The sequence below is a fragment of the Patella vulgata genome, chromosome 7, assembly GCF_932274485.2.
Source record: "Patella vulgata chromosome 7, xgPatVulg1.2, whole genome shotgun sequence".
In the NCBI taxonomy this organism is placed as follows: domain Eukaryota; kingdom Metazoa; phylum Mollusca; class Gastropoda; family Patellidae; genus Patella; species Patella vulgata.
The window spans coordinates 63,182,604-63,206,791 of NC_065885.2; the positions used below are offsets into that span (position 1 = coordinate 63,182,604).

General features: G+C 37.0%; 1 long non-coding RNA gene across 1 annotated transcript; it reads left to right on the top strand.

Annotated features, from left to right (window-relative positions):
* The first annotated feature begins 2,155 nt into the window (after positions 1-2,155).
* Positions 2,156-22,911, top strand: LOC126827281 (uncharacterized). Its single transcript, XR_007682634.2, has 3 exons — positions 2,156-2,336; positions 21,674-21,728; positions 22,585-22,911. It is a non-coding gene; the product is annotated as an uncharacterized LOC126827281 (long non-coding RNA).
* Positions 22,912-24,188: the final 1,277 nt, after the last annotated feature.

Genomic DNA, 24,188 nt, shown 5'->3' on the forward strand with positions numbered 1-24,188 from the left:
AGGATCGTTACAGGTTACCTCCAACAACAGAACATCACCACATTACCTTGGCCAGCACTGAGTCCCGACCTCTCCCCCATCGAGCATGTCTGGGACAATCTGGACCAAAATGACCTTAGACGTCTCATTAGGAGTATGCCACGTCGGATCAATGCTTGTTTGGCAAACAGAGGAGGATTTACCCGTTACTGACTTGGTTGTGATGCTGTGGTAACTTTGCTGTTTGACCCCGGGTATCATTTTACCCTTATAATGGTCAGTCTGTGCCTTACTTAGTCTAACGATCATTTGGAATAAATCGATGAATGTGAACTTCATTTCATTTTGTCATTTGTTTCTTCGTCAGTTTCATTAGGTGACTTTAATAACACTTAAAAATCAAATATCCCCTACTTTTTTTGAATAGTATATGTTTGAGATTATGTGATTAAATGAGGGATTTTGAACATTTTAAGTTGACTTTGAATGAGAATGTTCGAATGTTTTGTACATTAAAAGTTCGTTTTATTATTATGATTAAAGCTCGATCGAGGACGATCGCCTTTCGAACGGGTGGGTAGTGTATTCTGGCATATCGTTATAATTCAGGAATTTAACAAAATTTCTTTAAAAAGCAAATAAAACGAAATGAAAATGAAAAACAAAGTAAAAATCCAAAGTAAAATAGAAACAAAAGTAAAAATAAAAGCAAAAGTAAAATCAAAAGTAAAAATTAAAGTAAAAGTTAAATCAAAAGTAAAAGTTAAAGCAAATAAAACGAAATGAAAATGAAAAACAAAGTAAAAATCCAAAGTAAAATAGAAACAAAAGTAAAAATAAAAGCAAAAGTAAAATCAAAAGTAAAAATTAAAGTAAAAGTTAAATCAAAAGTAAAAGTTAAATCAAAAGTAAATCAAAAGTAAAAGTTAAATCAAAAGTAAAAATTAAATCAAAAGTAAAAGTTAAATCAAAAGTAAAACCAGAATGTAAATTAAAATTAAAACACATATGAAAACTAAAATCATTTTTAAAAGTAATTTGAAATGTAAAACAAAAGTAAAAGTGAAACGCAAAATAAAAATATTTGTCGGCCTATTGCTATCATTCAACTTTTTTTCATCTTTTTTTTCACGCAAAAGTAAAATAAAAATTTTGGGTCGGCCTATCGCTATCATTCATGTCACGTGATTAACCCATACAGGAAGGCAGGTTAAGTAGACGGGGTTATTATCTGATAATCTAGTCTACTGATTTATTTATTTCCGGGAAATACAAACAAATTTGTAGAACGAAATTAGAATCAATGTACAAGATTACTCACAGTATTCGGTTGAAGTCTTCTTTGTACCGGGCTTTGAAATCATAATTTGTAGACAGTCCTAGTTCTTTATAGATGTCTTCTCTGTGTAACTGTAAACTCAGTTATTTATTATCTCGGCCTAACAGACTGTAAGGTTTATAACGTTAGTTGTTATCTTGGCCTAACAGACTGTAAGGTTTATAACGTTAGTTGTTATCTTGGCTTAACAGACAGTAAGGTTTATAACGTTATCGACACCCAGAAAGTACGAACGCCGAAAAAAAGAAATACTGAGGATTGATGATCTGGACTTGTTCACATACCGCGTATTTGCTATTCTGCAATAAAAATTATAAATACCGGTCATTTCACAACAAAACAAAGAAATGCTATCCCCTATTATTTTTTATGAATTAAGACAGAATCAAAATAATTTAGAAAGCAACATGCTCTGCCCCCGCCCCCTCCATACCCACTGACCCTTATAAGCAGGGATACCCTATTGGACTAGACTCAAGGGCCTCGGCTCTCTGTCAACCTCGCCATAGTCTCTCCCACTAATGTTATTCACTCCGTAACTGGTTTTCCACGAAATGTATTTTCAGCTTTCTAAGAAACCAATCTGTGTCAGCTGCATAATAATAATGAATGAACTAGACTATCTTAAACATACATTATATATACAAGAGCTAAATCGGCCTATTGCAGCCTCGTTCTTGGAATTTCTATTATATTTAAGAGAGAGAGAGAAATGGGGTTTAACGTCCACTCGACACAAACTAGGTCATTTCGGTTGATGCGTTTATTTTAATGTGGAAATTTCTTCTATTGGGAATTCTGGAGTGGGCTTAATTAACCCTAACATTTGAAGGGTGTACATTTCCGACCTACTCAACACGCCGAAAAATAGACTCTCCCAAAAGTTCAAACACGGTGGAAATAATGGTATGCCCACATTTAATCGCAGTAGCTCAAGTTGTTTCCTAGAAAACTGATTGGTGACGTCAAGATTTATTTCAAATTAACAACGGCTTCAGTTTCAGCGCAGAAGAGAAAGGTAAGAATTAAGAATATCCATTAATTCCCCCCTGGGGTGTAGGGGGTGATAAGAATATACCCTTCGTATGTCCTGCGTGTCGTAAAAGGCGACTAAAAGGATCCCGTAATGGGGCAACGTGTTTGCCGTACGTTGCGACCCGTGTCGGTGAGAGTGGAATCCTGGTAATTGAGTGGGGATTTGGTTTGCGAGCCCTTTCTCTGCAACACATTACTTTGGCCCATGGTTCACCTAGACGGGAGGTCCGAGTGGCCCACTCTGATCAATCGGCTTTGGTCGTTTTTAGCTCTGTAGAATGTACGTTTTTTCCAATTCCATTGCTTTGTTGTTTTCACTCAGCAAATTTACCTTTGTGTCCTGAGTACATTCTACAGAGCGGCGGCTTGGGTCAATCAGGTTGGCTAAGTATTTATACTTTCTGGCTTGAGTATACCCCTCGTCGAGCCCTGAGGCCATGCACCGGATATCCGTGCTAGTCCTCCCCCTGGTAGGCAGGGAAGTAACCTGGGGGACGACGAGGGGTGAATTTAAAAAAACATATTTATGGATTCCCCAATACCCCCACACCAATTAAAGAAAGAAATAAAAAACAAAAATGTCCTAATACAGAGGACGTTTCGAATTTATTTAATACCCCCCAAAAAATTATGAAGGCATGGCCGAGGTTTCTCTTAATTGAGAGTCCCTCTACCGACCTATCAAAAATTTCACCCTTTTTGATAACCAAGGGCATAGCTGGCTTGGCTGGTGAGCCCAAGGCTATCAAAAAACTAAAAAACGGGACACTCCTGATAGAATGTGCTAAGGAACAGCATGCAACCATGATGCTTAAATCCACATCCTTAGCAGACATTCCTATCAAGGTGTCGCCGCATAGGTCATTAAATTCAAGTTATTCGCTGTCGGGATCTTGAAGGCAGCAGTGAGGATGAAATGGTGGAATACCTTTCTTCTCAAGGCGTCTCGCATGTAAAAAGGATTAGCGTACGCCGGGGAGATAAGGTGATTGCTACAAGCACCTATATCCTCACTTTCAATCGTCCCGAAATACCAAAGACTCTCAAGGCAGGTTATCTTAACATACCTGTTGATTCGTACATTTCCAACCCTCTTCGCTGTTACAAATGCCAAAAGTTTGGACACAGCAAAACCGTCTGCAGAGGTAAAGACACCTGCGCTCGTTGTGGTCTTGATGGCCACGAGAGTGCTACCTGCCAGGCGGATTTTTGTTGTGTTAACTGCAAGGGTAAGCACTTTGCTTACTCTCGCGAATGTCCCATTTGGCAGAAAGAGAAACGAATCCAACAGATTATGTCTGAACGGAAAATACCATATTTTGATGCTAGAAAGCAAGTAGAGCTTACAGCAATTTTTCCCATTGCACAACAAGGGAAATCTTTCGCAAGTGCTGCAAAAGTTTCTACAAAATCAATTTCTGTTCAGACTGACCTAACCTGGCCCAGAAAAGAGAAAATGCCTAAACTTTTAACATCAGATCATAATAAAGGGGTATCCAGCTCTTCTCAAACGAGTGAGAGCTCGGATAAAATTATTCAATCTTTGTCTGGCAAGGACTCCTCTTCCTTGCCTCAAACTGAAGATGTTGGGACCATTCCCAACACTTCTAACCAGAACGGCAAGGAGCCCGCTCCCTTGCCCCCTGAAGTTGTTACTCTTGATTCCAATTCTGCTGGGTCAAGTTCGCAGCCAAAGGGTATTCAACCTACACAAGAAGTTCTTTCTAAGAAAGAAAAGAAATTGGCAAAGATGCGTGATAGAGAGAAAAAGGGTTCACAAAACCCTATTGCTCTCTATAATAGATATGGGGATGATCTGATGGACGGCATTACTGTAGCGGATGTCCATAAGGACCCCGTCAGTAAGCCGCCAAAAATTAACTATCCCTGACAATGGTCAATTCCATTATTCAATGGAATTGTCGTGGTTTAAAACCAAATTTTAATGAAGTTCAACTTTTAATTCAAAATTACAACCCTTTAGCTATTTGTTTACAGGAAACATTCTTGAGGAATTCTGACACTTTGTCTTTTAGACACTTTGTTGGTTACCATCATCATGCAGTTGGTGATGGTAGAGCTCATGGGGGTGTTTCTATTATTCTTAATGGAGATATCCCTCAGAGTCAAGTCACCCTCATCTCGCCTTTACAGGCAGTTGCGGTAAGGGTGACTTTGCATATTCCTATTACACTCTGTTCTATTTATCTTCCACCAAGTTTACATCTTAATCCCAGAGATCTTGATGACCTTGTTGCACAACTCCCTCTCCCTTTTATTATTACGGGAGATTTCAATGGTCATCATTCACTCGGGGGCAGTCCAGATGATAACAACAGAGGTAAACAAATAGCGGACTTCATTAATATTAATAATTTGTGTTTATTAAATGATGACTCGCCTACTTATCTACATCCTGCCACAGCTTCTTTTTCTTCCTTAGATCTCCGGTCCTGTTTCAGGATTTTACATGGAGGGTAAATGAAGATCTGTGTGGTAGCGACCATTTTCCTATTGTAATTGAAAACAATGGTCCCTCTCCGGTCGAAAGACCTCAGAGGTGGAAGTTGCATAAGGCTGACTGGGCTCTATTTGAATCTCTGTGTCTCTTCTCTTTTGATGCAAAGGAGTTAGAAGATGCAGATGAGCCCATGGCCTTATTCACTTCAATTCTTCAAGATGTAGCTGAGCAGGCGATTCCCCAAACCACGACTAAACCAAAACGTTTCAATAAACCATGGTATAATGACGATTGCAAATCCGCTCTAAAAGAGCGTGATCGTATCTTGAGACAATTAAAGAACCATCCTTCCATGGAGAATATTGCGGCATACCAGATGGTCCGGGCTAAGGCCCGTAGAACCATACGTCAAGCAAAGAAGTCTTCATGGCAAGGTTACGTCTCTAGGATCAATTCCCGTACAACATCCAAATCGGTATGGGATAGGATTCGTAGGATTAAAGGTAAAAGTAGTGCATTATCAGTTAACCATCTAAATGTTGATAATACCACCTTAACAACACTTCCTGATATTGCTGGCCAGTAGTATCTCATTCAATTCATCATCCAATTTCTCCTCTGATGCCTTTCGGGGCATTAAAGCACAACAGGAGAAAAGGCGACTTAATTTCAAGTCCCGCAATGATGAATGCTACAATGGAAATTTCTCTGTTGCTGAGCTCCGGGATTCATTAAAACGAGCTCGTGACACTGCAACTGGTCCAGATGAAATTCATTACCAAATTCTTAAACATTTACCTTTTCCAACTCTCCTAATTTTATTAGATCTTTTTAACCGGATTTGGGTTGATGGCAATTTCCCTCCTTCGTGGCATGAAGCCACAATAATTCCCATCCCTAAACCGGGTAAAGATCATTCGATTCCTAACAACTATCGTCCGATCGCTTTAACTAGCTGTATTTGCAAAACCATGGAGAGATTGATCAATCGAAGGCTTGTTTGGTACCTTGAGTCCAACAACCTCATTACAGACCTCCAATGTGGATTTCGGTCCCAAAGGAGCACTCTTGATCATCTCATTCGATTTGAAACGTTCGTCAGGGACGCTTTCATCCAGAAGCAACATTTAGTTGCAATATTTTTCGATCTGGAGAAAGCATATGATACCACGTGGAAACATGGTATCATGCGCGACCTCCATAACCTCGGCCTACGAGGTCGCTTACCTGTCTTCATTAAAAATTTCCTGGAAGATAGGTCATTTAAGGTACGCCTGGGATCAATATTCTCTGACCCATTTCCTCAGGAAATGGGAGTTCCTCAGGGAAGCATATTGTCTCCAACACTCTTTGCAATAAAAATTAATACCATCCCAGCGTGCCTTAAATCAGGTACAAACGGCGCTCTTTATGTTGATGACTTTCAGATGTGCTATGGTTCTACAGACATGCGGATAATCGAACGTCAATTGCAGCTTTGCTTGAATTCTAATCAACGATGGGCAACTGACAATGGATTTCGATTTTCGAAATCCAAGACTGTGTGCATGCACTTCTGCCAAAGAAGAGGTTTACATCCTGATCCGGAACTTACACTGGATGATAGTCCCATTCCAGTTGTAGATGAAACGAAATTCTTGGGGCTGATATTTGATAAGAAATTATCATTTATCCCCCACATTAAAAGCCTAAAAAAGAAATGTCTGAAAGCCCTCAACATATTGAGAGTCTTATCAAATACTGACTGGGGAGCAGACCGTAAGGTCTTGCTCCGATTATATCGAGCTTTAATAAGATCAAAACTCGATTATGGGTGTATTGTGTATGGGTCTGCCCGCGAGTCTTATCTCAAAGAGCTTGACACCATACACAACCAAGGACTTAGAATCAGTTTAGGAGCATTTCGTACATCTCCAGTGGAAAGTTTATACGTCGAGGCGCATGAGCCCTCACTGCACAACAGACGTGATAAACTGGCCCTGCAGTATGCTACGAAAATAGCATCTTTACCAAATCATATTTCATTTAACACCACATTTAGACCATATCATGAGCATCTATATCTGCTTAAGACTAAAGTTATTCCACCTTTCGGTATTCGCATACAACCCCTTTTGTCTGAGGCTGGTATCAGCCTGGACAGTATTGCGAATACCCCTTTCTTTAGGACTCCACCGTGGGCTATATCTCCCCCAAAGATTGATTTCCATCTTACACAACATAAAAAGAGAGATACTAGCTCTACGGTGTTTCAGTCTCTCTTTCGAGAGCTGAGGTCTAAATATGGTGATTATGCTCCAATTTATACAGATGGTTCGAAAGATGGTGATCGGGTAGCTTCGGCTACCGTGACACCATCTGAGACCATTTCTGTCCGCCTTCCACCTGCTGCTTCCATCTTTACAGCTGAACTCCAGGCCATTCTTCAGGCTTTGGAGTTCATTCAATCAACATCTGATTTAAAATATATAATTTTTACTGATTCTTTGTCCTCACTACAAGCAATAAATAATAAACAGTTTGAACACCCATTAGTAGCAGACATTTATGGTCTGTTACTATCAAACGAGTTCATCAGCAAGGACATTGTCCTTTGCTGGCTCCCCAGTCACATGGATATAAATGGGAATGATCAAGCAGATTTGGCTGCCAAGTCTGCCTTAGATCTTCCCTTATTCGAATTTTTAACGCCATACACGGATTTTAAATCATGTATAAATAATTTTATTTATTACCGCTGGCAACGGTCTTGGGATCTTGCAGGCACAAACAAACTTCATCACATAAAGCCTCTCCTTGGAGAATGGCCAAGCTCCTACAGGTCTAACAGGAGAGATGAAGTTGTTTTGTGTCGCTCTCGCATTGGTCATACTTTTTTATCTCATATTTTCATTTTGAAGCGAGAGCCTCAACCGGAATGTGTTCACTGTCATGTTCCTTTGACAGTGAGCCACATCTTGATTGAGTGCAAACATCTCAAGTATATTAGATCTAAATACTACCGTTGCCAGTCATTACGTCAACTATTTGCTCAACCGGAGCTATATGATAAAGTGCTAACATTTTTAAAAGAGACACACTTTTATTCTCAATTTTAATTGTATATATTTAATCATGTATATTGTTTTAAATATTTATATATGTAAAAGATTTGTTATATTTATTTTTAATTATATATTTTCTGTGATATTTGTTTTTATTTACATATATAAATTCAATTATGTGATATTGTTTTAATTTGTCTCGTTATATTCACCATATGTTTGGCGCAATATAGCCCGGTTGGAGCTGACGTGCCATTAAACAACATTTCATTTCATTTCATTTCATATCCATTAATTGATCAATCTATTGAGAAATACAGAGTACACAATCCTGCTGTCATTATGTGTACCTCTTTGTGGATCGTGGGGAAGGGGAAATGTGGGGCTGACATGTAAGTAACGAGCTTATTTTTGACCTTCGCGAACGATCGTACCGTACATACTACATAGGCTATGGTGGACGACTTCCTTGACATCACGATACCGACTATCTAATTCACACGATCGTGGCATATATAGGCTATGACCAGTGCTGGATTCACCCATGGCCTCGACATCTAGGAGCCTTCAGCCAAGGTGTATAATACGTGTATTTTTGACACGGCCTTACACGTACTGTACTGCCATCATACCCGACATAATTGTGTTTAAAATATAATAACACCGAAACTGATGGGTTTACATGACATTATTTGCAGCCCAAAGTATCTGAGCGGGCTACACCTCTCTTATAATGTGTATTGTTTCTGAAATGAAATGAAATTAAATGTTGTTTAATGGCACGTCAGCTCCAACCGGGCTATATTGCGCCAAACATATGGTGATTATTTTGAGACAGGCTAAATTATATCACAGAAAAAAATTATATGCATAAATAAAAACAATATCACAGTAAGTAAAAATTAAAAACAAAATCAACTTTTTATGCATACAAATATTTAAAAACAAAACCAGCGGCTGCCAGGCAGGATACGCCCACATTTTCGAGAGATGGATAGGGAACAAGCTAAAGAGAAAGTGATTTTTCGTACAATCCGGGGCCATAATTCAGGAACTTACGGTCCGATATGCGCGAATATCGAAAGGAACCGAGATCTTTGGGTTATAATCTCACATTTCAAGTTTCAACAAAATCGGATAAAAATTGTGACCTCTATAGGGTCCACAACCTTGATATATACCATATTTTTACGCTATTTGAGAACGAAGGGCGGCCATTTTGTCTGTCAGTTTTGGGCCGAATTTCCCGAAATTCGAACTCAGTCGTCCTTAGGGTCTAACAGTGATATAATAGAGACTTTTGGCAAGCGTAAATTTCTGGTCCGTATCGCGTATCCGTATGGATTTTGCGTGTGACGTCATCAATGTGTGTGCATTTCTCATACGTGATACGACACACGGATACGGCAGCACGTATCGAACAGCATTCATACGGAAAGTGTCCGTATAACATTGTCGTGTCCTTTTACCGTCATTTTTGCTACTTTTAGACGCTGAAATGTTGTATCGTAGCGTTTTTATGAATCTTTGTGTATTCCAGAACATGAAATGTATATTTGAAGTGATTTTAACCATGATGGTTGATCTACGTGCTAAATTTAGGGAACGGAACCTTGCAATTCTGTAAATGATTTTATTCTGTGGTAAAGGGATATAAACTTTCTGAAATGATACATTAGTGAAACGAAAAATTGCAGTCGAGTCGATGTCGAAGATTTATAATAAGATTCGAAATTGTCGGCTCTAATAGGCACTTGACTAGTACTGATGGTGATATTGGTAGATATCTGCCATCATGCTGTAATAGTACTAAGCTCAGCCGATCGACGCACACGTACGCGACGCGAAAATCTGCCAAAACTCTAAAACTACATTGACGCAACGTATCACGTATACGATACGGATACGTGATACGGATGGGAAAATTCCACTTGCCAAAAGTCTCTAATAATACGTTTTTTTAAATCGGATAAAAATTATGACCTCTATGGGCTCCACAAGCTAAAAACGCAATTTTTCGTACACTCAGGGGCCATAATTCAAGAAGTTACGGTCTGATATGTGGGAATATCGAAAGGTACCGAGATCTTTGGGTTTTAAACTTACACATTAAGTTTCATCAAAATAGGATTAAAATTGTGACCCCTATAGGTTCCACAACCTTGATATACCATATTTTTACGCTATTTGAGAACGAAGGGCGGCCATTTTGTCTATCAGTTTTGGGCCGATTTTCACGAAATTCGAACTCAGCCGTCCTTAAAATGTAACGGTGATATAATAATACGTTTTTTTAAATTGGATAAAAATTATGACCTCAATAGGGCCCACAATCAGGGGCCATAATTCAGGAAGTAACGGTCCGATATGCGCGAATATCGAAAGGAACCATGATCTTTGGGTTATAAACTTACATTTCAAGTTTCAACAAAATTGGATACAAATTGTGACCTCTATAGGGTCCACAACCTTGATATACCATATTTTTATGCTATTTGAGAACGAGGGGCGGCCATTTTGTCTGTTAGATTTGGGCCGATTTTCACGAAATTCGAACTCAGTCGTCCTTAGGGTGTAACGGTGATATAATAATACGTTTTTTTAAATCGGATAAAAATTATGACCTCTATAGGGCCCACAAGCTAAAAACGCAATTTTTCGTACACTCAGGGGCCATAATTCAAGAAGTTACGGTCTGATATGTGGGAATATCGAAAGGAACCGAGATCTGTGGGTTATAAACTTACATTTCAAGTTTCAACAAAATCGGATAAAAATTGTGACCTCTATGGGGTCCACAACCTTGATATACCATATTTTTACGCTATTTGAGAACGAACGGCGGCCATTTTGTCTGTCAGTTTTGAGCCGATCTTCACGAAATTCACACTCAGCCGCCCTTAGGGTTTAACGGTGATATAATAATACGGTTTTTTAAATCGGGTAACAATTATGACCTCTATAGGGTCCACAAGCTAAAAACGCGATTTTTCGTACAATCAGGGGCCATAATTCATGAAGTTACTTCCGATATGCGCGAATATCGAAAGGAACCGAGATCTTTGGGTTATAATCATACATTTCAAGTTTAAACTAAATCGGATAAAAATTGTGACCTCTACAGTGTTCATAAGCTAAAAACGTGATTTTTCGTACAATCAGGGGCCATAATCCATGAAGTTACAGTCCGATACATGCCAATATCGAAAGGACCGAGATCTTCGGGTGATAAACCCATATTTCAAGTTTCATTGAAATCGGATAAAAATTTGTGACCTATAGACTGTTCACAAACAATTGTGGACGGACGTCCGGAAGGACGGACGGACAGGGGCGACGACAATATACGTCCACATGGAAATGTGGGCGTATAAAAATAAAATGGTATATAATTAAAATTTATGATAAAATCCTGTCTCTTTAAAAAGTCTAACACGTTGTTATATAATCCGGTTTGGCAAACATGTGATTTAATGACTGGCAACGGTAAAATTGCGATCATATATCTTTGAGATGCTTGCACTCAATCAAAATGTGCTTAACTGTCAAAGTAACATGACAGTGTTCACATTCTGGTTGAGGCTCTCGCTTTGGTTCTATAGGAGTTTAGCCAGTCTCCTAAGAGAGGCGTAATGTGATGAAGTTTATTTGTGCCTGCAAGATCACAAGACCGTTGCTAGCGGTCATAAATAAAAAAGTTAATAGAAGATTTAAAATCTAAGTCTGCTTGATCGTTCCCTTTAATATCAACATGACTGGGGAGCCAGCAAAGGACAATCTCTTTTGCGTTAAACTCGTGTGATAGTAGCAGACGATAAATGTCTGCTACTAATGGGTGTACAAGCTGTTAATTGTCTGCAAAGAGGACAAAGAATTAGTAAATATCACGTGTTTTAAATTAGAAGATGATTGAATGAACTCCAATGCCTGAAAGATTGCCTGGAGCCCAGCAGCAAAAATGGAAGCAGCAGGTGGAAGTTTGACAGACATGATTCCAAATGGCGTGACGGTAGCCGAAGCTACCCGATCACCATCTTTGGAACCATCTGTGTAAATGGGAGCATAATCACCATATTTAGACCTCAGCTCTCGAAAGAGAGTCTGAAAAACCGTGGAACTAGTATCTATCTTTTTGTTTTTCGTTAGATCTAAATCGATCTTTGGAGGCGATATAGTCCAGGGTGGAGTACTAAACAAAGGGGTATTCGCAATACTGTCATGACTGATCCCAGCCTCTGACAAAAGGGGTTGGATGCGAATACCGAATGATGGAATAACGTTAGTTTTCAGTAAATACAGATGTTCATGAAATTGTCTAAATATGGTGTTATGATGAGGCAGAGATGCAATTTTTGTAGCATACTGCAGTGCAAGTTTATCACGTCTGTCGTGCAATGAGGGCTCGTGCGCCTCGACGTATAAACTCTGCACTGGAGATGTTCGGAATGCTCCTAAACTGATTCTAAGTCCTTGGTTGTGTATGGTGTCAAGCTCTTTGAGATAAGACTCACGGGCAGACCCATACACAATACACACTGAAAAAAAACTTGTGTTGAAACAACACAAACTTGTGTTATTTTCAACACAAGTTAGGTGTCTCTATTTAACAACACAATCTTGTGTTAAATGTTGAAACAACACAAAACTTGTGTTAAATGTTGAAACAACACAAAACTTGTGTGAAAATCTACACATTATTTGTGTTGAAATTTCTGAAACTTGTTTGTCTGAAACTCGTGTTGTTTCGTACAAACTTGTGTATAACAAAAACTTGTCTTGTATTTTACCAATTTATATCCAGTATAGCAACCTTTCGAATGCAACCCCTTCCATTCGTTCTGTTTAAACTGTAATTATTGATAAATGACATAATAATTTTGTTTGTTAAATTATTATTTATTCAATAAATGATATGAAAAAATAAATTAATGCCTAATTAATACCAATACAGACATCTCGAAGGTTAATAAACAAAGTTAATTCCAATACTAATAAAATTGTGTTATACAATGAAAAAATACCCCCCCCCCCCCATTCCCAATTATTAAATAAAAAGTAGCTATTTAAATTGAAAAATAAAGCACCGAGACATTTGGAATATTAATCAACAAAGTTAATTTCAATACTAATAAAATTGTGTTCAATAATAACAATATCCCCCCACCCCTCAAAAAAAGCTATTTAATTTTTTTTTTACAATTAACCTTAAAAAGAACTGAGAATATAATATATATGTTCACAATATCCCTACCCCATGGTCCCAAAACATACATTTTAAATATATCTAAATTTAATATCAACCAAACCAAGCACTAAAGACATTAATAATGCACTAAATTGAAATACTTTTAAGAAAAAATAGTCCCTTTAACAGATTAGGAATTCAAAATTTTCTACAGTATATGAATGGGAACTAATAGATAAAGCACAGGCAAATAATTATAGATAGATAAAATAAATATAGCATAAAAATCAAACAAAATGGAGAAAATTAAAAATTTGTAAAACAAAAATTGATTAATTAATAAAACCATTTTATATAAAAGAGGCATCAACATTCGAAATGTTCACTAAATGTTTAAAAATAAAGGTTGATTTCATCCTACAATAATACATTTTTATAATTATCGAATGTTACTATTAATTATTGATGATCCCTCTATATTATTTCAAGTTTTCAGGCCAAATCTTTAGTGTTTAGGATTACACTGCATTCTATATAATGAAACAATTTTAGAGATGGTTTGGTATTAAAAACAAAAATGTGATTAAAAAGGCAATGGTGACATATAACTTTTGGGTTTCCACAATAAGATCTGTAAAAGAATTTGATGACTTTATATTCAGAATTTAGAGTTGTTTTCTTTCTTTGGTATTAATATTCACTAAATAGATATAATTCTCCAAGGATGTTCAAGTGATTATTATAAATACACTTATCGACAAATGGGGTTTTGATGTGGATTTAACTTGGTACACCAGTCATGAGTATAGAGTTAATTAGATGGCAGAATAAAAGTAAAATAACTCATTGAGCAGGGGGCGGCGGCGGGGGAGTTGAAAAGAGCATAATTTAACAATATATTATATTATTTTGAGACTCATATGTATGACTACATGCGAATGCAAGAGGGGGGGGGGTATTTTAGTCAGGTAGCATTATTGCTTACTCATGTACACCAAAAACACGTCATCTCGCCTAAACAGATGTTTTACGCCAAACCGCTTCAACTTGATTGATTGCCATGTTTTTGGTGTATATTTATATCTTTTCTTGGGCGCCGAATCGAACTACGGCTTTTAAAATGTTCAAAAATCGACGTAAATTGATTTTTTCAACGATAGTTGGTATACAACGATGAGCACATGAGTGAGTAGACTGTGGGAAAGTTACGACAACTCATTTCCAGGCGCCATTTTGGGTCCCAATTATGACGCCATAAAAGCTATGACGTCATGGCTTCATACAGGTTTACATACCAAAATTTGTTTTTTTCTTGCAGTATTAGACGTTGAGGGATAATATAACGTTTTACCCTAAAAAAAAAATGCAAAAGAAACCAATGCAGTTTGGTTCAGTGATAAATATATCAAACAAAATCATACCCAAAATCGGGGAATTTTCTGAGATCGATATCTCGTAATCAGTGTGTTTTACTATTTACTCGTTGGATTATAAATGATTTCTTTTTAAATTCCTCAAACACAGAGTGGTTATGAAAGCGAAATGTGCCGAAAAATCGAATTTGACAAACGTCAAATTAAAAAAAAGAAGTATTTGTTATATGGTGCCGGGCGTTTCTTTCATAATGGCCGCCAAATTTGGTAATATTATTATTATTATTATTATTATTATTATTACAGCATATTTATAGCGCGCCCTTTCATAAAACATGTTCAGGGGCACTTTACAAAGTGACAATGTAATCATAAATAAACAACAAGATTATGGACATGTTAACAATTGTATACAGAGTCAGTTAAAAGCCTCATTAAATAAATGTGATTTAAGTTGTTTTTTAAAAGAATATAGAGATGTACAACATCTTAAACTAAATGGTAGATTATCCCATAAAACAGGTGCTTGATAACTAAAAGAGACTAGTTGAACAGTTTTGGGCTTTAAAAATAGTTTATCTGATGTACGTAATGTTCGACCATTATATCGTGGTTATATACGCGAAATGTGCGGAAATCGAATTTGACAAACATCAATTAAAGAAATGTATTTTCCATGTGGTGGCGGGCATTTCTTTTAAAAGGGCTACCGAATTTGGTAATACATGTATAAGGCAATTTAACAAAAAAAACATAAATTTGGTAGACTAAAAGGGCATCTCTTAAGATATGACTTTTGCAATGTCTTTTATATGGTTTTCGATGTCTCTGAATTTGAAGATAAATTTTGAAAATACAAAATAGCAGCAACACCAATTGGCGGATATTAAATTAATCGTCATTTTTCCTGTTGGATATTAGATAGTGTCTCTTAAGCATGATGTACACTGTAGTTCGATGTACCCTGTAGTTCAGATACAGTCTCCAAACCGTGTTTACACTGACTGTAGTTTGGGTGTAGTTCGTCAAATGAAGATGAATTTTACGATACAAAAAAATGAATATATTGTAAACGCGCTTTAAATATCTGGATGCGATAGACTTCGTGATAAAAAATTCAAGGTACATTATATCATTGGCAATAATAAGATCCAATTTTAGTTTTTAGTTACACACTGTTAACCACCAATAGATGTTTTAATGACAATAAATCATAAAATGTTTTCAGCTCGACGTAAGACATAAATAGATACAGTTGGTTTAACTTGAATAGAAGTTTTAATTATCTATGCTGCATATATGCATATATCACCTTGATGTTCATATCGTCTTACGTATTTGTCAACATCAAGGTTAGTGCGACCCATTTGTGACAATTTCTAGTTCCCAAATATTAGCGATTTAGCTCCTTTAAAAGCGAATGCAAGTTAAATATGTTTAATCAGAGGCGGATTCAATGTGGGGCGCGAGGGGCGCCCCCCCCCCCCCTAATTTTCAACAGTGCCCTTTTTTACGGCTGAAAGTGCCTTTTCTCAGACTCAAATATGTCCGTTCCCAACCCGTTGTAGGGATCCTAAATGACTCGAACCATCGACTCAAACACACCAGTCTGGGAAATAGCTCTTGGAATGGCTACAGATGCAAGGAAATGACGGATAATTTTTCTTTGGGACCCCCCCCCCCCCTCAGCGGCAAGCCCCGTCTCCGCGGTCAATGCCTTCATTTTGCAGCGCCCCCCCCCTTTTCAAAATTCCTAGATCCGCCCCTGGTTTAATAGTACTTTTATCTAGTGTATCTTTTATTTTGATTTTTCTTATAGAATAAGGCTATATAACAATAATGTGCGCTTCTTGTTATATAATACTAATAATAGTATGTTCAGCTATACTTTTCGTTTAAAAAATGTACGTTTTATGTCCTATATACACTTATTCGCTGAAATCTATGACATCCAACAATATAATAGGTCATATAAATAGATAATAAGTTTGCATGACGTCATATGAAATTCCTGGCTTCACAGTTGTCGCAACTTTATCTATACACGGCGTTGCGTCGACCAACCATGCAATGTGAAGTAGATGTCAATATGGTTATGTGCATAGGCGTACGAGCTGGGGGGGGGGGGCTGGGAACCAAATGCTGGGAAAATTTGGGCACACAATTGTACTTTGTAAAAGTTGTATAAAAAAATATTGTGTTCTTGAATGTTTCCAATTTAACAGCGAATTTATTATTATTATGTAACATATTAAGAACCTAACTACATTTTTGGGGCACCAACCACCACCGCCCCCCAGTCAAAAATTTCCCCGTACGCCTATGGTTATGTGTAAGAATATTCAGTTCAATATATTCACGGTGTATGATTTTATTCATACTTCAATTTAAGTGAGTTACTTCTGCAACGTTTTTAGAAAAAATTGCTAATATTAGCGATTTAGCTCCTTTAAAAGCGAATGCAAGTTAAATATGTTTAATCAGAGGCGGATTCAATGTGGGGCGCGAGGGGCGCCCCCCCCCCCCTAATTTTCAACAGTGCCTTTTTTTACGGCTGAAAGTGCCTTTTCTCAGACTCAAATATGTCCGTTCCCAACCCGTTGTAGGGATCCTAAATGACTCGAACCATCGACTCAAACACACCAGTCTGGGAAATAGCTCTTGGAATGGCTACAGATGCAAGGAAATGACGGATAATTTTTCTTTGGGACCCCCCCCCCCCCCCTCAGCGGCAAGCCCCGTCTCCGCGGTCAATGCCTTCATTTTGCAGCGCCCCCCCCCCTTTTCAAAATTCCTAGATCCGCCCCTGGTTTAATAGTACTTTTATCTAGTGTATCTTTTATTTTGATTTTTCTTATAGAATAAGGCTATATAACAATAATGTGCGCTTCTTGTTATATAATACTAATAATAGTATGTTCAGCTATATTTTTCGTTTAAAAAATGTACGTTTTATGTCCTATATACACTTATTCGTTGATATTTATGACATCCAACAATATAATAGGTCATATAAATAGATAATAAGTTTGCATGACGTCATATGAAATTCCTGGCTTCACAGTTGTCGCAACTTTATCTATACACGGCGTTGCGTCGACCAACCATGCAATGTGAAGTAGATGTCAATATGGTTATGTGCATAGGCGTACGAGCTGGGGGGGGGGGGGCTGGGAAAATTTGGGCACACAATTGTACTTTGTAAAAGTTGTATAAAAAAATATTGTGTTCTTGAATGTTTCCAATTTAACAGCGAATTTATTATTATTATGTAACATATTAAGAACCTAACTACATTTTTGGGGCACCAACCACCACCGCCCCCCAGTCAAAAATTTCCCCGTACGCCTATGGTTATGTGTAAGAATATTCAGTTCAATATATTCACGGTGTATGATTTTATTCATACTTCAATTTTAGTGAGTTACTTCTGCAACGTTTTTAGAAAAAATTGCTATTAATTTGGCCAGTACTGTAATAGCAAGTGTATAAATATTTTCTGTTCAGTCTGTACACAGTAACATATCTGAGAACCATATTATCATTTCTGACCAAGGCTCCCTGTGATTTATAGTTAGCAGTGATACAAGGCAAATACCAATTGTCCATGCTCTTGGCCTGAAGAAATAAAATAATAAAAGTCAAGTTTTTATTATTATGCAAGTGGAAAAATACAATTCTTCATGGTATGATTTGAATAAATACAACTGATTTGAAGTTGGAATTATTATTTGTCTAAGATGACTGGGCATTTACAAATTGAAATAGCTACTCTTCGTCAAGAAAATACATGAATATTTTTCCAAATTCACCTGGATTTTATTGTAGGTCTTTGTACGTGAAATAGCTTTATTTAACGTCCGCTTCCACCGAAGTGATATTGCAGAAAATTAACAAATTCGGATTCCCTTTTAAAGGAATTAGACTACACTATCGCTGGATTGTATTATATTCAAAATGGCGCCCAGAACACAAAACAAACATTGCAATTCAGGGCGGACTGGTGTCGAGGTTGTATCCTAAGAATGATTTTTTGAATATTTAATCAAACAGAAACACAATTATGCACATGCAGTTATGATATAATATTAAATTAGCTTACCTCAAATACCTCGAAATATACTGTTTGGTCAGTTTGTCCGCCCGCCATATTTCTATTAGTCACACATCCTTCGGCCAATTAAAATGGACGTATATTTTGTTTTAACCGAAACGAAAAATTTGCGTTATAAATACATTGTATTAAAAAATACCAAAATCACAAACCCGATATTCTTATTTTCTGAACAAACTTTTTTCACAACAATATCACTTTTTTCGATACTAATGCTTAATAATACAGTTAACATTTGCAGTACCACAGGGTTTAATACCGCAAAATTACTTCAATAAATATTTCTTTCTTTGTTTTAAGAGTAATTCATTTTAATTGGTCATTTACAGGTAAGAATAAATTTCCAATTTCGATTAATGAACCAATTAAATTAAATAAAAAGATTAACTCGACTATTTCCACGCCCATTCAAACATTTTTTTAAAACGTAGATATAACACAATTGTTATTGTCTTTGATGTGTCAAATTTATTGGGGCGATATCAATCAGACACTTCCAAATGCAGACATTGTAATAACCTGTCTCTGTATATTGTCTTAGACAAGATGTGAAAATAAACAAAGAGTAGAATCAGAATAATCTTTTATTATATCTAATTAAATAAATAGTTTATATTTAGATAATAATTGACTAAAACTTTGATCTCTTATATCAGTATACTGTTATAAAATACGTTGTTTTAAAAGAGCTATTAAATGCATCGCACGATACATACATTGCGATTTCTACTTAATGTTTGTAATAATTAATATATCCTTTTAGATAATTAGAAATATTAAAAAATAAATCGAGTGAATTACTCGACATTCAAATTCAGGAAGAGTGGTTTTACATATAGGCTAGGCCAGATCCCTAATCCAGTTCCCCAATCCCATTCAGATTTTCTCAATAAATAAAAAACATAATGTGATAAAGGAACATAATAAATGTTACCTTTAATGTCGACGTAATTAATTATATGGAAAAAAAACCACATAAGATTTTATAAATGTACACAAGTTTGTGTTAAGACATTGAAAAGAACACAAACTTGTGTCATTGCAATGCAATACAACACAAACATGTGTTAAATATTTTTAACACAAGTTCTTGTGTTGAGATCCAACACAAGGGTTTTTTCAGTGCACCCATAATCGAGTTTAGATCTTATTAATGTTCGATATAATCTGAGCAAGACCTTACGGTCTGCTCCCCAGTCAGTGTTTGATAAGACTCTCAATATGTTGAAGGCTTTCAGACATTTCTTCTTCAGGGTTTTAATATGAGGGATAAATGATAATTTCTTATCAAATATCAAACCCAAGAATTTCGTTTCATCTACAACTGGAATGGGACTATCATCCAGTGTAAGTTCCGGATCAGGATGTAAACCTCTTCTTTGGCAGAAGTGCATGCACACAGTCTTGGATTTCGAAAATCGAAATCCATTGTCAGTTGCCCATCGTTGAATAGAATTCAAGCAAAGCTGCAATTGACGTTCGATTGTCTGCATACTTGTCGATCCGTAACATAGAGAGCCGTCGACCCCACGTTTAAGGCACGTTGGTATGGTATTTATTTTGATAGAAAAAAAGAGTGGGAGATAATATACTTCTCTGAGGAACTCCCTTTTCCTGGGGAAATGGGTCAGAGAAAATTGATCCCAAACGTACCTTAAACGACCTTTCTTCTAAGAAGATAGGTAAGCGACCCGCAGACCGACGTTATGCAGGTCGCGCATGATACCATATTTCCATGTGGTATCATAAGCTTTCAAAATCTAACGAGATGATCAAGAGTGCTCCTTTGGGACCGAAATCCACATTGGAGATCTGTAATGAGGTTGTTGGACTCAAGGTACCAAACAAGCATTCGATTGACCAATCTCTCCATGGTTTTGCAAATGCAGCTAGTTAAAGCGATCGGGCGATAATTGGTAGGATTCGTAGGATCTTTACCCGGTTTAGGGATGGGGTTTATTATGGCTTCATGCCATGAAGGAGGGAAAATATTGTTTATGATAAAAATTTGTAACATAATACATTAATACATATGTACCGTATTTAAATACGAGAATGTTATATTATTATGACAATTATAGGATACCCAGCCCAATAACTGCAAAGCTTATCGGTTAATTTATTCATGCAGTGGTTTTGATCGGCCATGGAAATTCATTGATAGATATCGCGAATATAAGCAGTGAGACGTGCAAACCTCTTTTAACATAAAATGAAAACGCACTGAGTTGATTCTGTTGCTGTCCAATGCCGACTTCGTGATATTTTGACTAATGGTTAAACACGTGCGGGCTAGATCATAACGTCTGCCATTGAGTCAAGTACGTACAACTGGTACGTGACAAGGAGTGGCGTCGCCTGTTCCAACCTCGTGGGGTTTCTCCTGGTTTACTTGTCCTAGTAAAGAACACCTCCGCGCAAGCAAATTTTTGAAATAAAAATTGAACCATATTTTAGTTGTGAAATGACTTAGTGGACGTCAAATAGAGAATCATTTACTCGTCTTTTTTGATATCAAGTCGATAAAGTAAAAAAAAAAACAAACCCAAAAAAAGGGGCTCTGCCGAGTTTTTTTTACTTTATCGACGAGTGTTGATATTTTTTGATATTAAAAAGGACGAGTAGGAGATTTTATTTATCACCCAATCCTTTCTTACATGCACAAATAAATAAATATAATTCTTTGCTATAGATTTCACTTCTACTGAATCTGATTAAATTACGGCGTAGTGATACATCATTTTTTGACAGCAATTCAACCATTGGAAAGTCCTTTATATTGACCCAGTGTTTCCATCAAGGTCAATTAAATAACGATAGTTTATTTTTAATAAAAAAAAAGAAGTTACTTTTAACAAAAAATGAATTGTTCTTTGAAAATAAAAAAAAGGAGTTCCTTTTCAACTGACCAATCAAATTCATGTAAAGCGATAAAGGAGATGTCGCAATAGAGTATGAAATTTATCCCACAAGCGATATCTACTGTAGAATGTATTATTTGGTGATAAACCTCATTCTTTTTAGTCTAGCCCGAGAATCGCCCCGACATTCACTGTTATATAGACATACAGTGGGTCTATTAAAAACATGAACATTATAAAGATACATTATAAATATCTGTATTTCGTTTGGATTTTTTTCAGAGTTAATACGAAAACCAAACAGATATTTAAATCTAAGAATAACTTAGTTTATAAGGTAAATAAAACTGTTTGATTCAGACTGATCGAAAAGTACAGCAGTCGAATGACATTTCTTTAGCATACTAATTTCTGAAAAAATAACCTCCTACTTTTGTGCTCCGACTGAGATAATGAAGACGGGCTTACGCCATACAGTATGTTATAAGGGAAATTTTGCCCGGACAGCTACACTATGACCTACTTTTATTTCGAATTCCAACTCTCAAGGGTTCTTTTACGTGTATTCCAGTGTGTACACTGGGCATCGATTTTTCCTCCCATCCGAACGACTAGGAAATATCAAAATGCCAGCCCCCACCCTGCACAACTGACGCTGACGGGGGGGGGGGGGCGCACCGGAAAATCCCGAGGAATTCCAGTGTCTTACCCACTGAGGCTCCACAATAATTTCTTCCCATTGATTAAATATCAAGTGATACAGAAGTACAACAGACATATCTGGCTATGTGAAGTGGTTTTACGGAAAGGGTACGGACAGTGCGTTAATCTGATTAAAACACAGATCCTATTTCGTTTCGTTTTTTATAGTTCCAAATTTCGTTTTACTTGTCTTTACTACACTAGGATCTGGAAGAGTTGTTATCAATGACGTGTTCTGGATGGTGTGAGCCAATGAAACAATATGTTACAGTGAGCTTTAGGCGTGTTTTGCATGGAACTGTGGGTAATGCTCGTATGAACTCTGGCTCGACCTATCGTTACAACTTGCCAGATTTTCACGTAGTGTAGGCCATCGAAAGTATAATAAAAACGAAACGAAATATAGATCTGTATTTTGATCAGATTTCATTTACAAAGTTATAGTGTGTATTACCGAAACTAATCCAGTATTTTCTTTTTTTTCAATTCAGAAACATGTCGAAGCAGGTTGCGAAAGGAACCGGTACACCCAACCAAATTAGGGTATCGCAAACCACAAGAGGAGCCGTGCAGCAAAGTAATGCAAGGCAAGCCGCCAGTGTTACGGAACGGGTGACTGTCAGTCCAAAGGGTGTCACAATAAGTCAAACAACCCGAGAAACCAGAAGCGTGACGATTCCTGCTGGAAAGCAGATACAAGGAAAACGTAAATGATGATAATAAAATATTACTTTTGTAATGATTAATGAGTTTAAACTCAAAATAAAAAGCTAAAGCTGAACAATTATTGGTCTATTAATAAATACGATATATATTTACCAATGATTAATCTAGTATTATGACCCAATTCTATGGAGTTTTAGATTTTGACTCAATGTTTTACCAAAAACTCGGAAATGGGATCCACTAGGTCAAGTTAGGGGACGTTGCAAAATCAAAAATAAGACTCAATGTTTTACCCAAAACTCGGAAATGGGGTCCACTAGGTCAACTTTGGGGACGTTGCAAAAATAAGTCTACGAGGTCAAAAAGGCCACCAAGGCCAGATTGGGGTAAAGTAAGGAAATGCTACATAAATGAAATCATCCGGGTCAAGTAGTGATCAGTGGGCCAATATAAGGGCTAACCAGTTGGGAAATAGGTTAGTGAGGTCAGAAAAGGTCGCCAAGGTCAAACTGGGGTAAAGTAAAGACACATCACGAAGGCTACTGTGTTCACTTCAGGGAGTGTTGGGGTTACCTAGTTGATCCCTGATGTGAGCGTATTAGGCTTGGTGATAGGGGCGCCTACTGGTTCTCCGTTTTTCTCCCACAATTAAGATAACTGAAAAATGAAATTAAGACCAGAACTGGTCTGCGGGCTAAATGATTTAACCTATTACTTATGAGGCAGTTTTGTTTTGCCACTCGTACTTGGGCTAGTAGTTCATGTTAAAAGGCCAATCTCGATTATTTTTTGGAGAAAAAAACTGCTTAAGTTTGTGTTACAAGCAACTAACTCAATATACGTGATACGTTTTTAAACAACTTAAACCCGTCAGTCTTTATCTGGAGACCGGAGCCCCAAGCTGCTGTATTATATGTTGTCTGGATAAAACCAGACTTTTATTTCATAAAAAATAATGTGTATGTGAAATTTACCTTTCGTTATCAAGTACAGCACGTGGGTCATTCACTGTATACACCTCTAAATCAGGTCACCCAACGAAGAAATTGACCCGAAATCTTAAAAAAAGTTACGTGTCCGGATAAGCTATTTCAACGTTCACGTCCAAACGACTCAATATTTTGAGCTGAAATTTGAGACAAGGTAAATACACCATTCCTCTATATTGTGGCGCTTAAAAATACACCATTCCTCTATATTGTGGCGCTTAAAAATACACCATTCCTCTATATTGTGGCGCTTAAAAATACACCATTCCTCTATATTGTGGCGGTTAAATTTCACTTTCATTTACGAGACTGTTAAAATCGGGATGGTCCCTTTAAACTCTTGTTTGCTGGACTCAGATCTGTGGATAAACTTGAACTGTATTTTACTTAGGTTTAATATTTGCAGTCATTTGGTAGTTGAATATCCATCAAATACGAAA